Genomic DNA, 11,428 nt, shown 5'->3' with positions numbered 1-11,428 from the left:
CTCCATACAGGTACAGTTGTTAAACTGTCAAACCCAGTAAATCGTTCCCATACCTGGGTAGATACCACGCATAGGGGGCAATGTCCCTACATCTCAGCGTTTTTACACTCTTCCCCCAAGGGGGACTGAGCCAATGGAGATGCCACAGAAGCAGCATAGAGAAAGCCGGAAATATTAATATAGTACATTTTTACATTTTAGTGCCCTCTTTAGGTAAAGTAGCTCAGAGCGCTTCCAATAATCCATTTTTAATCGTGACCACGCCCCGTGTAGGTGACAGGAGTATTACGGTCTTGCCCTTGCAGTTGGGGAAATCGAGGCATGACACCCCTCCATTCAGCTTTTCCGTGGGATTTAGGAAGAGTCTGGGAGCACGACCTCGGAGGGCCCCCTCCCTCCGCCGCGTCGCCGTTCGCAATCCTGCCCTTCGCGCCGCAGGGGAGCAGCTGGATCCTCCGCAGCCTCGGATTCGTCTGCGCCCCGCCGCACCCGCCCGCTCACCTTCCCGGGAAGGTCCCGCTGGCCAAGGTCTGCCTGTCCCTCCCGTCCTCTCCCCGTCTCCTCCCTGGGTCCCCGACGTGCCGAAGGCCCCCAGCCGCGCGCCCCGCAGGGAGATGCGGGCAGATGCTGCCCTGGCGTCCGGCGGGAGAGGCGCCGGCGCTGCCGGAGGTGAGCGGCCGGGCCCTTCGCCCTCCAGGGGCCGGGGCGCAGGGGGTGGAGGCGGGCGTCGGGCCCGCGGGCCGGAGGAAGGTGGTGGCGGGAAGGAGGTGGTGGCGGGAGGGAGGCCGGGCAGCCGGCGGGGAGCCGCGAGAGGGGCCCAGCGGGCCTGCGCACGGAGAGCTCGCGGGCGGCGCCTGGAGAACGAGCGGCGGCGAGCCGGGCGCTGCGGGCCGATCGGGGACGCGCCTCCCCGGGCCGCCGAGCTGCGCCTGGACCTCGCGGCGCCCGAACCCGGCGTCTTGGAGCGCGGGCGGGAGCCATGGCTCCGCGCGTCCCCGCCGCCGCCGCTGCTGACTCGGCACAATCCGCGGGTGGCGCGGGGGGCGCGGCGTAACCGGTGGGCGGCGGCGCGGAGCGGCCCGAGGAGCTGCCGGAGGCGCGCCAGGTCCGTGGGAGCCGAGGACGATGCCAACACAAAGGCGGGTACAGCCCCGGCCCACGGCGGGAGGCGGCGGGGACGGCCGCTGAGGGCGCGCCCCGCTCCTGCCGCGTCTCTCCTCCGGTCGCTGCCGTGGGTCCCGGGGCGGAGACGGCGGCGCACGGTCCTTCGGCCCCGTGGCAGCGGCCGCCGCAGCCAGGAGCTGCATGCGACGCGCAGCGGCGCTCCGGCCGCCAGCTTCCCCGCGGCGCGCGGACCGGCGGAGAGCACCCGGGCGCGGGTCCCGACATCGACGACTGCGGGAGGCCCCGCGCCCGTCCCCGTCCCCGTCCGCGGAGCCCGGTGAGTGCGCGCCCGCGCCGGGCCCTCCGCCGCAGGTACCGGACCGCGGGGGCGGCTTTGTTTTCCTGCTGGCGCTCCACCGCGGTCATTCATTTGACATTTTGCCTCCCGCTGCCCTGAGCGCGGGTGGGAGTCTGGACGCGCGTCCGGGTTGGTCACCCCGGGTTGGGCGCGCACTTCGGGGCTGGGAGCATCGGTGGGGGAGCAGCGCTGGGGGAGCGGAGGCTGCGTTTCCTCTCGGCTGGAACGGGTCGGAGCTGCCTCGCTGGCTCGGGCCTGGAGGAGCCGGGCTGCGGATGAAGACGCAGGCGCCCGCGAGGCCGTGCGACTGCAGAGGCGGGCTCCCCGCGCCCTGCCTCTCTGCCAGCGGTGCTCCAGTGTTTTCCGCGCTGATTCCTCTTAGTTTTAGGAACGTCTTTCCAGGCGCGTTTCTCTCCTTCACAGTGGGACGTCTGTGGGGACCCTGCAGGGGCTCACAGAGTTACAGGGGTCAATAGATCTAGAACTTGGAGGAAGCACGCGTCTGCGATCGTCCTAGATACAGGTGGGCAGCAGGCAAACTTCCCCGAGGCGTTAGCCTGTTGGTGTGTCTCTGCGTTCACTGTCCTGGAGTCCAGCAAACTTTGGATGCTCAGGGTACCTATTCCTTTGTCGGAGTGTGGCGCTTGTCTCTTCCTGAGTAGTTTCCTGTGCTTGGTCATTTAGAAAAAGATTGTAACGTCATTAGTAGAGTCCTCTATCAGACCTGGTGAAATTTCATATACTCAATTGTTTGTCTGACAAGTATGATTTTCTTTTCTTTTTTTTTAAAAAATATTTTTATTGATTTCAGAGAGGAAGGGAGAGGGAGAGAGAGATAGAAACATCCATGATGAGAGAGAATCATGGATCGGCTGCCTCCTGCAGTCCCCACACTGGGGATCGAGCCCATAACCTGGGCATGTGCTCTGACCGGGAATCAAACCATGACCTCCTGGTTTATAGGTCAAGGCTCAACCACTGAGCCACCCTGGCCAGGCAAGTATGATTTTCTTTTTACTATTTCTCCTTTTTCCTTTGCCTAGAGAGAGCTCCCCCCGGCCCTCACAGATGGCTGTGTGTTCTGAGAGATTATCTTTAAAGGGACACCTACATTACCTATAGACAAAGAAGGGTCAGTTATCAGGCTCATGTTTGTCCTTATGGAAGCAAGAGGCTTCATTTGGATGAGGATGTTATTCATGGTGTGACAATCTGGAGGTTGCTAATCTGTTTGGTCATCAGCAGATTCCTGTAGGGATTGTTTATATAGTGTGGGAGGCAGATGGCCTCCCTCACATGGGGAGCCTAGCATAAAGGGTCATTGTGTCCCTGCCAAGTTAGCCACCTCACTGTTGGGAGATGGAGTGGGGTGGGGTAGAGGGTGGGGAAAACACAGTCTTGATCTTTCAAGGGAGACCAGCAGCCTAACCAGTTCAATTCTCCTTTCTCTGTACATTTAAAAAGTCTTCATGAAGCTGTTTGTTTGGGTTATTTGTTGGCACACTTTGGTCTCACTTGTGGTTAGGTGAAGCAGTTTAAACAGTTATATTAACAACAAAAAAATGTCTTTGAATTTAATACGATGGTACCACTTAGGGGGGAAGACAGTTGTAAGCTCCTGAGCTCTTGTTCATTTCACAAATGGCTCCTTGGACGCATGGTGTCGGCTAGCTGAAAGGGCTTTAATGCAACTGCATTAATTCCATTAATTCTAAAGGAGTTTCTTCCACCATCGCCAGGACAGGTGGTTCCCAACTCTCAGGATTTGCTGCCCCCCCCCCCCCCCCCCCAGCTATGGATAGCTTTCCCATGGCCTCCATCACAGCCTTGAGCAGCCTTTGGCCATGCAGCTTTGTGAATGGCTGTGGGGTCTGTGAAGAAACCGGCGTCATTCTGAACATTTGCGATGAGCGAGCGGAGTGTTCCGGCTCCTACCACCGCTGTAGATTCTTTACGGGCTGCACATCACAGCTCGGCCACAAAATTGGTCTTCCCTCTGAGCATGTGAGGGAAGAGGTCCCAGCAAGTTAATACTCGCCAGCCCCAGGACACAGTTTGATGAAGAGCATGAGCAATGTTGGACCCCCTCTGAACAGGAAGTGTGGAATGAACGTAAGCATTGGCTCTGTTTCACGTGGGCAATGCGCACATTTTCTCATTCTCTTAAAGCCTTGTCCATCACGGACCTCAGCAAAAGGCAAAGCAACGGAGGTTGTTACCTGGGGTTGAGGACAGATGCTCTGGCCTTTCTTCTGGATGAATGTGTTTTGCAGGAGAGGTGGCTTTGGGGCTCTGTCCACTGTGCTCTGGCATCAGTGAAAGGATCTGTCGTTCAAAATACTCGTTAAATCTGTGGCTGGTACCTGGGTACCATCTTACCAGGCTGCTGTCTCTCGTGAAGTGTTCCTTTAAGAGGAACCTGAAGCTCCAGACCTCGGGCTTGCCGTGGACCTGGCCTGGTCCACGCCCTGGCGTGCTGCTGCCTGCTTCCGTGGGTAAACATGGAACCAGTTTTGCATGGTGTGTTGGGTAGGGAATTGCCAGCTCCATGGTGGAAAGACAGACCTGGCATGCACGAGAGAGAACTGCATTTGCATTTTGGAGACCCGACGGAGGCGGGGGTTGCGTCTTGGCGCACAGGATGTCTCTGGTATGAGGGTATGAGTGAGGGATCGGAAGGGTGGCCAGACCTCCTGGTTTGCCTGCAACAGCCCCAGTTTATTCCTGTTGGCCTCACTTATCAAACTATCCAATGCATCCCCTTTCATAGGTCAAAGCGTCCTGGTTTGGGTGATAAATCATATGATCATTCTACATGTTAAGGAATCTTGACTGTTTACCACCCTCTCCTGACCTCACATTTTGAGTCTTGCTTTATTGCAGTCTCTTATTTAATGCAAAGATAAGAAAAGTAAAAACAGCCCTGGCCGGTGTGGCTCAGTGGATAGAGCGTCAGTCAGCCTGCGGACTGAAGGGTCCCGGGTTAGATTCTGGTCAAGGGCATGTACCTTGGTTGCGGGCACATCCCCAGTGGGGAGTGTGCAGGAGGCAGCTGATCGATGTTTCTCTCTCATCAATGTTTCTGACTCTCTATTCCTCTCCCTTCCTCTCTGTAAAAAATCAATAAAATATTTTTTTAAAAAAAGTAAAAACAAACAAATAATATATGCATATGGAAAAAAATAGCAAGCGAGATAGAAAAAGAAGGTAAATGGATCGCTTGCCACCTATTAATATATATAGGAAATAAAGTAGTTGCATCCTTCAGTTGTTAAGTGTCTAGAGTGGCCCTACGCCTATGCTATTATTGTCTTCAAGAACCATGAGAATGAACACTTCCCCATTCACCCAGGCCTGACGCGAAGTGGGAAAACTCTTGTGACTTGGGAGAGCAGCTCAGCAAAACCTGCCTGTGGACCTGCTGGGCGCATGGCTCCAGCAGATGGGAGTCAACGTTTCAGGACCTAGTGCAGGGGTGGGCAAACTTTTTGACTCGAGGGCCACAATGGGTTCTTAAACTGGACCGGAGGGCCGGAACAAAAGCATGGATGGAGTGTTTGTGTGAACTAATATAAATTCAAAGTAAAGGAGCGGAGGGGAGAGCAAGAGAACCGGATAGAACAGCCAGATCCGGCCCGCGGGCCGTAGTTTGCCCAAGGCTGACCTAGTGTCTGGTCCAGGTTCCGGAGATTTACTGAGAGTTCAGGGCACAGGGGTTGTTGCGGGGACTTGACTCCAAGGTTCCAAGCTCTCTGGGCCACGAGGCTGATGGGAGAGCCCTTGTGTTCTGTCCTCTCTTCTGACCCCCGCCTCGGGTTTGGGTCCCAGCTCTTGGTGCGGAGGGCTTGCAGGGGAGAAGGGTGGAGCCTGCTCCCCGGGGGATCATTTTCATAGGGGTGTGAGATTGTGCCGGTGGCCTGGTAGGGGTTTGGTTCCAAAGCTGGATATATGGTTCGTGGCACCCATTTCTGCAACAGCTGTGCTCCTTTGCTAAAGAATCGTCGGTCTTGAATAGTTCAGTGGCAGTGGTGGCCTAGGTGTTCCAATTAATTATGGCTGTCACCTTTTCCTTACTCCCTTCCAATCCTCAGAAGCTTGGGCGGCATGTCTGAATAAGAAGAAATTTATGTATTTCTTTTATAAGTAGATGACTATGTAATTTTTTTGTGTCCAGACAAGGACATTTTTGAGAGTCCTTGAACTATATCAAGAACTATATAACCCGGGGCTCTCCCAGGAAAACTGAAATATGGTTGTCTTAACTATGACCCAAGTCATTAGTTTTTTTTTTTTTAAAGATTTTTGTTGATTTTTAGAGAGAGTAAGGGAGATGGAGAGAGAGAGAGAGAGAGAGAGAGAGAGAAAGAGAGAGAGAGAGAGAGAAGCATTGATGTGAGAGAGAAATCAGCTGCCTTCTGCACACCCCCTACCGGGGATTGAGCCTGCAACCCGGGCATGTGCCCTGACCAGGAATTGAACCAGCGACCTTTCCGTGCACGGATGATGCTCAACCAACTGAGCCACACTGGCCAGGGTGTCATTAGCTTTTATCCGAAGAATACCCATAGGATAGAAAAATGTCCTTAGCTTCTAGATTAGTTCATCATATATATTTATGTGTGTGCATGCATATATACTTATATATATGTTTATACAAACATTGATCATATATCCTATATATATATATATTTATACAAACATTGATCATATATCTATAGATATGTATATGGTGGGGTTGAAATGAACCAGTTAAGAAGGCCTAGTCATTTGGAAAACTGTGGCCTTCATCATCTCTTTCAAGGATTGACTTTTCAGCTAAACTCTCTGCACCCAGCCTTTGCAAACTTTAGTTCATCTTCTCACCTGTGTAATTAAAATACTGATCTGTTGGTATAATTTTCTTGCTTGAAAATCTTGGCTAGCTCTCCATTTTCTGTGTAAGTCTCAAAGGGAGATCCACAGACAATTGGGTGGTCAGAAAGAAAAAGCAATGAGAAATTTCATTCATTCATTTCACTCCTATTTATTGAGCACCTTCTGTGATTCAGTCTCTGATCGAGGTGCCGAGACATACCAATGAATAAAACAAAGATCCCTGCCCTTGGGAATGGAGGGATGGGAGTGGGAGACAGATAATAGACCAGATAAATAAGTAAATTATATAGCATGCCAGGTAAGGAGGCAAGGGCTTTGGAAAAAAGGGAAAGTAGAGCAAGGTACACATGGTTGAGTAGGCTTCCTGGTGAAAGAGACCTTAGCAAAGACTTCAGAGGAGGCGGGAGAGCTTACTGCTGTGGATGCCTGAGGGTGGGTGTTCCAGGCAGAGGGAACAGCCATTGCGAAGGTCCAAAGGTGAGAACGTATTTGGATGTGTTCAAAGACGAGCAAGATGGGGCGGGGTGGCCAGGGGGTAGTTGGAAATGAGATCAGAAAGGCGGTGTAGGAGTGACGGAGCACGTATGAGAGTGTTTACGATTGTAGGAGAAATCTTATGTTCTTAAAACTCACAATATTAAAAATTGGGTCTGTGCTATGAAAACTGCACTGGTTAATATAGCTTGCATTACATATGGTGCACTTTATCTTGGCTAGTATACTTTTTGTATCACCTGCTTGTGGTTCATTTGTTAAAATCCCATTTTTGAAATAAGAGATCAACTGAAGGACTTATATGCATGCATATAAGAGTAACCAACGGATGCAAAACATTGGGGGGTGAGGGCATGTATGGGAGTGGGGTGGGGGGGGCAATGGTAAAATATGTACCCATATAATACCTTAATAAAAAAATATTTAAAAAAAATACCATTTTTGTTGTCGCTGGTCTTCAGTTGGATCCCCATTTCACAAAAATAGATCCGTAGCTCAAAAGTGGTTCATGGAGGAGTGAAAGTAGTGATGAGAATAGTCATGTAAATGCCACAGTTCAGTACATCATAAACATACTGAGAGACGCGGATCTCGCCAATATAAAATGCGAATCTCTATGTATAAAAACAAGGGAATCTGTGGGAGCGACAGTTTCAGAACGGTATCTGAAATGGAAAAGTGCACGTGGAAGAGTGACAGTGACTGTCTCAGAACTGTTTACTGTAGGGTTTACCATCCACTTGCTCCTAATCCCCAGTCATGGCCTGTTATGAAACGTTGTCTAATCGTGGCATGAAGCCATGGGTGTTTTGGTGTCATTTTCAAACAAAGCACAGTGGCTGCTCTGTTACACCATTGAAGTTTTCCAGGACACACCCACAAGAAAGCTTTCCATGACAAAATTAATGTATGCTATTTTGCTACCTGAAGGTAAGAGACCAGAACTCTAGTAGCATCGTTAGAGGATCCTTGGAGCAAAAATGAGTCATATTATTGAAAAGACACTTGGAAAGTCAGCTGGGAGGTTCAAGACACGCATTATCCTTAGAGAGAAACCAGAAGGTATTGACAGAGTTCCTTTGTCAGATGACACGGTTGGCTGTTGCATAATATCAGCGGAGTAAGAGTGTGAAAGAGCGATTACTATCAAGTACATGCCAGTGGGCATTTCACTTTATGGTTGGATGAAACCACCGTTGTCCTGCAGAGGATGAATCAGCTCTTGGCATCTGTTCAGGGAGGAGTGTTTGGTGCGAGGCTTTGTTCATTTATCTCTGAAAACTCGAGCTAGGAGGCGAAGAGGTCTTTTTTTTTATTTTTTAAATATATTTTATTGACATTTTACAGAGAGGAAGGGAGAGGGATAGAGAGCTAGAAACATCGATGAGAGAGAAACATCGATCAGCTGCCTCCTGCACACCCCCCACTGGGGATGTGCCCGCAACCAAGGTACATGCCCTTGACCGGAATCGAACCCGGGACCCTTCAGTCCGCAGGCCGACGCTCTATCCACTGAGCCAAACCGGTTTCAGCGAAGAGGTCTTTCTTTTCGTGAACCATTATTCATGAACCTGGGACAGTTAGCCAGGGGGTAGGACTGGCGATGCACTGGTTTTGTGTTCAGAGAAGAAGGTGATGGCTTTGTGAAGAACAGAAGTTGCACCTAGAACAGCCGTGGGCAAACTACGGCCCGTGGGCCGGATCCGGCTGTTCTATCCAGTTCTCTTGCTCTCCCCTCCGCTCCTTTACTTTGAATTTATATTAGTTCACACAAACACTCCATCCATGCTTTTGTTCCGGCCCTCCGGTCCAGTTTAAGAACCCATTGTGGCCCTCGAGTCAAAAAGTTTGCCCACCCCTGATCTAGAAGCCCATTTGCAGGCTGCTCCTTTCACAGAGAAGATAAAGGGCCCCTGATCTTGAGGAAATACTAACAGAAAGAGGGAAAACTGGATGCAGTGAAATTGGGATCCTTGAGTATGTGAGGCCAAGTGATGGGCAGGGAGTCTAACACTTCTTCTCGATGCAGATGGACGCTGGCTGTTTAGGGAATTGCGCTCACGTAATATTTTACCCGTAGAGTAGGAAATATATTTCTTCACTGCAATGATTAGCAACGAGTTCTCTCACATCAAGTGGCATCTGTCAGAAATACACTTTCCCACAGTGAGCCATGCCGAGGCCGGGCAGGAAGGAAGAATTGTTAACAAAACATTGTGCCATAGCCCTAGCTGGTTTGGCTCCATGGATAGAGCGTCAGCCTGTGGCCTGAAGGGTCCCAAGTTCGATTCCAGTCAAATGCGCATGCCTGGGTTGTGGGCTCACTCAATGAATCAGTGATTTTCTCTCATCATTGATGTTTCTATCTCTCTCTCCCTCTCCCTTCCTCTCTGAAATAAAAAATATATATATTAAAAAACAAACAAATGTTCTGCTACAATCTTAGCACTAGGAACTTTTTTTGTTAAAGGAGTAGGAGGTCTATACTGATCATAATGGGTTAAGGTGGTAATTTTTTCAGTAATAGTCCTTTAAATAAGCATATTCCTTGTCAGTGACCCATTGGAAGGATGAAAGCACACAGATATGGAACTTGGGCCCAGTAATTCCGATGGGTATTTGGGAGCCTATAGAGACCCATGGTGGGAGGAACTTGGCTTTAGGATTTTGCTTGAAGATACTGGGGGACTTGGGGTACAGGTGTGAAGAGGTCACGACCCCATTGGACATGACCTTTCTTATACTTTTGCCTGAGGCTTGGCCTCATTTCAGACAAATGGACGTGATACTCAGAGGTGTTCAGGACGTGATCTGTATTGCCCCTGACCTAAGCTGGGACACATGAAGGGTCTCTAGTATTCTTGGGTTCTCTTTGCATAGGCCTCCCACCTGGAAGGCCCACCAATTCTGCTTACTTCTCCAGGCTCCACATCCCCACTGTCTTCCCGAAAGCAAGTAAAATCATTGTTTTCATCTTCTTCTCCCACCTTAGCCTTCTGAAGAAGAAGGCATTCCTCAAAGTAAATGCAGCTTCCTTTGCCAGTGCTTGACCGGAACGGGGGGGGTACAGTGAGCATCATAATTTGGGGGGGGGTGTTAGTGGGAAGTGTGTTTGATTTGACATCTCTGCCCACCCCCCCCCCCCGATGCAGATGTGGCACCCTGCCTGGGGATCACCAGTGGGAGAGCGATTAGGTGGTGCTTTAGGTGGCCCACTGCTTATTCCCGGTAGTCTTTTCGTCAACTAGACTTTAAGCACTCTGAATATATGGCAAGTTGGCCGACCCCTCTGTAGAATGCCAAGTATTGATCACATAATGAATATGCAATAATCAATGCCTGATGACTGAAGGAACCATCTGTTTGTTTTTTCTCACGGACCATTATGAACGGCTATTATTTATGTAAGTCCGATATTAAGTTGGCACAGATGCTAAAAGATTAACATTTTTGAAGTTTTAAAATGGCAGGAAGTCAAGTCTTGGAGGTCTGATTCATTCAGATAATTCTCATCTCAGAAACCGCCTTCTCCTTTTGTAAGTTTGCTAACTTCCTGCTCTTCCAAGTGCAGTCCACACACCATCAGCATCTGGTCACCTGGGGCCTTGCTAGACATGCAGACGTTCAGACCCTGGGCCAGACCCACGGAATCAGAATCTGCGTTTTAACAGGATCCCCAAATGTGTCGTGTGCACGGTGAGTTGGAGAACTGTTGTTTTAACTCAGAATCCAGGAAGTGAGGCGGAACATCTACCTGCAACGAGCAGTAATCTGGAAATGCAGATCTTTCGGTCTATGGCTGAGATCCTCAGTGCTGTCCGCCACGTGGCCTGCACTTACGCTTCTCGGAGCAGGCTGCCAGGCCAGGCGTGCCCTGGAGTAATTCCGTAGGTGGGTGATACCCAGATGATAGACAAGACGGTGATTCCGAGGAGGTGAGGCAGCTGTTGGAGGGAGACACCAGGAGAGCTTGGCAAAGGTAGAGGACGTGGCCACCAGCCTACAACCAAAGAGAAGCGGGGGGGGGGGGGGGGGGGGGCATCTCTTTATGATGGGAAACAACTCTGACTTTTGGGGATTTGGGCTCATCTAGAATCCACCCCCTCCAGAGGCAGCAGGTCACAGATGGAACCAACTGCATGCGTTGTGCGTGGAAAGCTTGTGAAGCGGCGAGGATCATAGAGAGAAGAGACGTTCTTTATCAGAGGACAAAGACGTGTCATCACTCAGCTCACCCAACTGTTGCCACGTGGGAATTTTGTGTCCTCGGATTTTTCAGAGGAAGCTAAAGATGTACATTTGTATGTAAAGCATCTCTTGACTGTAATACGTTGGTAATTAAAATGTTTTTAGAACAGCTCAGGCCACACAAAATCCACATGTTCCCTGCATCTGTTTTACAGCCCCGTTCTGGAGCAACAAAGCATCCGAGGTGGCAGGATTCCTGGCTTGCTTAGTGTCGGCCACCAAGCACGGCTAGAAGTGCTACGGTCCTGGCGGGACCCTTCGGGATTTTTACTAAAGTAAGAGAAATAAAAAGGCTGGCCGGCGTGGCTCAGTGGTTGAGTGTCGACCTATGAACTAGGAGGTCATGGT

General features: G+C 50.7%; 1 protein-coding gene across 3 annotated transcripts in view; it reads left to right on the top strand.

The window, feature by feature from the left end:
• The first annotated feature begins 506 nt into the window (after positions 1-506).
• The window catches only part of HECW2 (HECT, C2 and WW domain containing E3 ubiquitin protein ligase 2), a 286,809-nt gene continuing 275,887 nt past the window's right edge, over positions 507-11,428 (top strand). For 2 of the 3 annotated variants that reach the window (XM_080669554.1, XM_080669551.1), the window contains exon 1: positions 1,075-1,441. The gene's annotated coding sequence lies outside the window, so the exon portion shown is untranslated. Of the gene's footprint in view, positions 670-1,074; positions 1,442-11,428 lie in introns of those variants that run through there. The other variant, XM_080669552.1, reaches the window with a different exon arrangement.

The sequence above is a fragment of the Plecotus auritus genome (genome assembly GCF_963455305.1).
Source record: "Plecotus auritus genome assembly, chromosome: 5".
Classification (NCBI taxonomy): domain Eukaryota; kingdom Metazoa; phylum Chordata; class Mammalia; order Chiroptera; family Vespertilionidae; genus Plecotus; species Plecotus auritus.
This window is presented reverse-complemented; position numbering and strand designations above follow the sequence as displayed.